General features: G+C 37.1%; 1 protein-coding gene across 1 annotated transcript in view; it reads left to right on the top strand.

The window, feature by feature from the left end:
* The window catches only part of SPAG16 (sperm associated antigen 16), a 678,503-nt gene that overhangs the window by 206,095 nt on the left and 466,663 nt on the right, over positions 1 to 5,745 (top strand). The window lies entirely within an intron of this gene.

Raw genomic sequence — 5,745 nt, 5'->3', positions numbered from 1 at the left:
AGCAGCGGGCGGGTCAGGAGAGGTCTGCCACGCCTTGTGGTCACCTCCGGGGCAGGCGGGAATTGAACTCATGCAGAAGTGGCTTTAGCTTCTCAGTGCAGTGCTTTAACCCGCTGCGCCACCAGGGAGGGCCGAAAAAGCATGATTTTAAGGGCTTTTGCCTCTATTAACTCTTTTAACCCTTACAACAACTCTAAGATATTCGAATTGAGTGCATTCTGCATTTTATATGGTGAAAACTGAGGCCTAGTTAAATAACTTACCCACGATTATATCACTTAAGTATCACTGTTTAGGATTTAAACCCAGCAGTCTGGGTTCAGGGTATATGATCCCAACTATTAGTTTCTATGCTAAAAGTAAAGATAAAAGGGGCCCTCCCTGGTGGTGCAAGAGGTTACAGCACACAGAACTATGGAGCTAGCTGCAGCTTCCTCATCACGAGTTGATCCCTGGGCAAGGAGGTGACCCACATGATGCAGCAGACGGCTCCTGACCTGTCTGCTGCTCACCTCAATAGTGTATTTTACTCGATATGCCTGTTCTGCTCCCCACTCTGTCTCTGGTGAATACCCTCAACACTCCTGCACCTCTGGCCTGCTCCCCACTTCTGTATGCATAAACAAGTCTTTTTAAAAAGCAAAGATAAAGGCCATCAAGTTTGAGATATGGGCATCCACCCTCTGGAGGTGATGGAGAGAAAACAAGTAGCAGAGTTACCTCTGCAGCTATCATTCCTTTTATAATGTCCTCATTGCTTACCTGGCCTCCAGCTGCTACAGAGTTTAAAAATGTTCTGTTATGGGCTATGCTTCCTGGTGTTATCACTTTGACTTCAGTGATAGCTGGTTTGGAAAAGTATGAGAGTGGAGAAAATAGGTAGGTTAGAAAGACTACAATGAGCTTATGGCTACCTGATCTATGTAATGGAGGTGAGACGGGGAGAAGAGGAGAAATTACACACACATACCACACACACACAGGACAGATAAAGACTGAAATTGATGTGGAGGTGAAAATTATGTGGCATTACTTTTGTGGATGTGAATCTGAGATAAGATATAAAATTAATGTAAGGATTAAAATAGAAAATGCATAAAAAATACTTTCACCATCAACTGTAAGTGTACAAAAAAGTTTTCAAAAGCTTGGTTCTAGCAGACTTCGTGTGTCCTGAGGAAGGTTATATAAACTCTCCTACTTTTTCTATCTTAATTATGAAGTACCAGTACCTTCCTCGTGGCGTACAAAGAGCATGACATGAAACCATTCATGGTCAGTATATTAGCACAGTGTCTGGCACCTAGAAGCTCTTGGTGCTTTTACAATACCATTTCATCGAATCTGCCTGACATTAATGGTATGACTCCTTGAGGTAATTTCTATGTAACACTAAATAGACATGATTGCTCAGGGGAAGCTGATAATTCATTATTTTTACATAAACAAAGGGAATCTTTCAGACTGTTATCTATTGCTCAGAAAACTCTGTTTTGTCATAACACAAGGGCAGAGGACGCTGGGATGCTAGTCATCCACTCTGCATACATTGTGGAAAGTGGGAAAATGATTGCAGGCTAACTACAAAGTGCAACATTATATCAAGTAGGAAGTGATCAAGCTATACCAAGGATTCACATTTCCCTCAGCTTTCTATTTAAGACCTCTGACAAAGTGGTCACATTCTTGGACATTTTTGACATTTTTTAATCTGTATTCCGCAAAAATCTTCTGTAATTGGGTTCTATATTCTCATATTTAAACATACAGTGGCTATGCTGAAGTCATATCAACTCTTTTGGTTCCATTTCATTTTGATCAAATTCATTACTTGGGGATAAATAATTATTTTGAACAGAACTTGATTTTTATAATCATGTAAAGAGCTAAACAGTTACAAAATGCTTAATGTTACAACAGCTTTTCTGTACATATCAAAATGGTGGTAGAAATAAAGTGACTTACTAGACTGACATGCAACTCTATTTTATCGTGGCTTAAAGTGTTAGCTGATATACAAGGTAATTTGGTGTTGGCATGTCGATGAATAATCATACAAGAGTATAGGCTGTAAATAAATCCAGCAATTCTAGACCGAAAAGTGCTTAGATACAGATACACATTCAAAGTCTAATTTGAAGAGAAATTAATGAGGTAGAAAGAGAGTAACAAAGATGTTTTCCCTAACCGAGGTGGGTACCTTGGTGATGGGTGTGGTGTGGTGAGGCGAGGCATGTAGCTGAGGGTGTTGGCATATACTGCTGAATCATATACATTGTTGGAAACCATTATTGCCTCAGTTAAAAAAAAAATCAAACAACGAAGAATCTACCCAAGACATTAATTTGACATTTTAAGTTATTCTTTTGGCATAATTTATAATCATTTACCAACACTCCTGTGAGTGTAAATCTGCTTATCTTTTGTTGGTGATTTTTATGAGGTTAATTTTACTTCTTTCTTTAATCTACCATTCCTAATTACATTCAAAATTAACTCTATACCAGTTAAATTACAGTTTGCTACACTTTATAGATCCTGGAATTGTCTTGTCACTACTTTGTCATCAGTATAATTCTAAAAATTCTGTTTACAATCTGTAGAGCTGCAGTGGTAAACACAGCCAGAATTAAAATGCACTGACAAGTGAAAATCAGTTCTTTGATCTCAGTGGGAAAAGGGGAAGTGCAGGCATACACCCTGAATTCCTCTGCTTTCACAGCCTGAGCTTTTGAAGTTATTCTTCCCTTTGCTATACATACTTTGGTTTGTAATTTGTGCTTTATTTTTTATTTTTTCAACTTGGAAGACTTAGTCGATATACTTAGAAGACAGGGATACAGTTTAATATATCTTGATACTTGAAGAGAGATAATTGTTTAATTAGGCCAGACACAAGACCATGGACAACTCAGTTCTGCGAGTCCCCTGCCTACACCTACCCTTTGTGTGTGTTTGGTGACCACCTGTCAGTCTGCTTAAAATGCATATACTATCTCAGGTCTGTAGACTTTAAATTCTGTTTTTTTGTTTTGTTTTGTTTTGTTTTCTTTTCTTTTCTTTTCTTTTAAACAGGTTTTCAGGTTATGCCCTAGGGATGACACTTTGAAGGATAGAATTATAGGACAAAAAGAAGGTCCAGAATATCCTAAACATCTTTTACTTTCACTATAGCAGACTTATTCTCATCCATCATCTGCTTTAATCTCATCATAGATGATATTACCTCTACAATGTGGGAAATTTGAAAAAAAAAATACAGCAGAGGTATAACAATGCAGAATCACACTCATCTCTTAGCTCATTAAGCAAGGTGTACATTATAAAATTACCTGGCCTCAAAGGGTCTTTTTTCCATTTTGTTATCTCTTTCACAAAGATGTTAGGAGAGGTTGATATCTATGTGAGGCCTCAAGCCTAGTAACTGACCCTTGTGTCCTTAAGAATTGGTTATCATTATGATGTGTCTAATTTTAGCAATACATTTTGCCAATCAACAAAGAAAAAAACTTTGATGCTTAAATGTCATCTTTAGTGTTGGCCATTAGAGATAATATAAATTGAATGGTAGATATAAAGCACAAATGTACAAATGTGTACTTCCATCACCTGATTGTTTAAGATACTTAATCATATATCACTCTCCCTTCTGAAATAATGAGTTTCTGTAATAACCACTCATTGCAAATTATGAATTGAATGTACTGACTTGTTTATGGTTTTTATTAGTCAGCACTGAGGTGTATTGTATATGTATTTTTTTTCTCCGCAGAGAAATGTACAAGTCAAATAGTGAACCCTAGCATGCCAATCATTTAGTAATTTCAGGATTGCTAATTAGTATCATGCTGAAGTGCAAAGATTATCAGGGCATAATGCATTCATTTATGTTAATGACTCCTTATTTTATCTTATACAAGAATCACTAATTTTCTCCTAGAAGCAAAAAGAATAAAAAACCCAACTGGAAGCTTTTAAGAAAATGTTTATGCATTTAAATGTATGATTAACCTATAGTCATATCATAATCCTTTCTTTTAAGGGAAATGATATAATAGAATGGAAAATACATTTATAAAAGGTAACTTTTTACTTTATAATGTAAGTGACATTTTGGTAACTGAAATGGGAATTACCAATCGAAGTGTAGAAAATGTTCTCTGCCCTCAAGGAGAAAGAAAAATCACACACAAATAATTAGAGACTAATTATAGTTTAAATTCTGTGAGAATAGCTACCTACAAGTAAAAATTAAAAATGGGAGAAATAGGAACGATTATGTGATGATGAGACTTCAGGTCAGGTTTGAAGGATATGGTACAGGTGGATGGATAATTAAAAAAAAAAAGCACTTCAAAACTAGCATCTCATTTTCTTTTTTGTAAGAGCAAATAGTAGGTGCTAGTTTGAGCAACTAACTGTACATTTCTTGAGCCACATTTTCACATTGTGAAATAAAATATTTGATAAAAGTCATCTTCTTAATAACTCTACAGTTTTTCAGTTCTAAACTCCAGACCTACTCATCTGTAGGTAAGGAGACAAGGTGGGAGACGGAAGGGTCATGTACAGGCCTTAGAGGTCAGGTGCCTGTGAGAAATAGCTAGCCTTTAGCACTGAGGACAGGGTCACTCCCTCCCACTGGGACAGCCGTCAGGAGAGGGCAGCTCAGATGAAATCAAGATAAATATGTAGTTTTGCACGAGGAATTCAATGGATAGCAAAAGCCTGAGAACGGAGTAAGGCATGGAAGCGCTGTGTCAGTAACATGAGACTAATTCTGGGTTGTCAGATCGAAATCCTGCAATCTGAATATGCATGTAGTGAAACTGGGCTTTTTGTGGAAAGGTCAGCACTGTAGGGGAAAACCAAGACTCCCATAGTGTAGTGTAGGGAAATGAGCTGAGTAAGGGCTACTGCCAGTGAGAGAACAGCATGTAAACTGAAGGCAGTCTGTAACATTTCTCTCACATCTTTTGTCCATATCTCACTTGCTACTGAAATCTGAGGAAAATGTGGGTATTATGACTGTGCCCTAAGCTATCATAGTAGATCGGATTCTTAAACAAGATGCATGAAATCAGATAATATACACAGTATCAAATTTTGGAAATAGTTTATAGCATACAAGCAATAAAGATACAGAGACAAAAAAGGAGAGATCTAGGACTTTGTATGTAGTCCTCAGGCCTTTCTTTGCTATAGCAGACATAAATCGCAAACAGAGTAATAGATGAAGCTTCTATAAAGGTAAGTCACCTCATTTAGCAGGGGATTTTAGGTCATGATTCATCTGTGTTTTATAACCAGACACTTATGGGTATTATGTAACATTTTCAGGGAGCTATTCTTAAAAAAAAAAAAAAATCACAATTCCAGGTTGGTCTAATATAAACAAATTAACTAGGGACATCTTGCTAAGAGCTTTCTATAGTAAAAACAAGTTTTGCCTTAAATATCATCAGTTTATTTACCAGAAGTACTTTATCAGCATACTTACAAGAAGGTCATTTTCTTTCCTTCCCCATAGGCCTCTAAGAGTAATGAGAGAGAGAGTGGGGAGGAGAGGGAGTGTCACAGAGGGAAGGGGAGGGGAGAGAGAGAAACAGAGAGAAGTGCACCAGTTCAAGAGAAATAGCGACTTTAATTTCTCCATACCCACTAAGTTTTCACAGCTGGAAGAGGGATTATAGAGATTGAAGGGCGAGTTAGCACAGCTTCTGGGATTAAGCACAATAATTATTG

The sequence above is a fragment of the Condylura cristata genome, unplaced genomic scaffold, assembly GCF_000260355.1.
Source record: "Condylura cristata isolate star-nosed mole 26May11 unplaced genomic scaffold, ConCri1.0 scaffold00002, whole genome shotgun sequence".
NCBI lineage: Eukaryota > Metazoa > Chordata > Mammalia > Eulipotyphla > Talpidae > Condylura > Condylura cristata.
The sequence above is the reverse complement of the archived record's forward strand: the minus strand, read 5'-3'. Positions and strand labels throughout refer to the sequence as shown.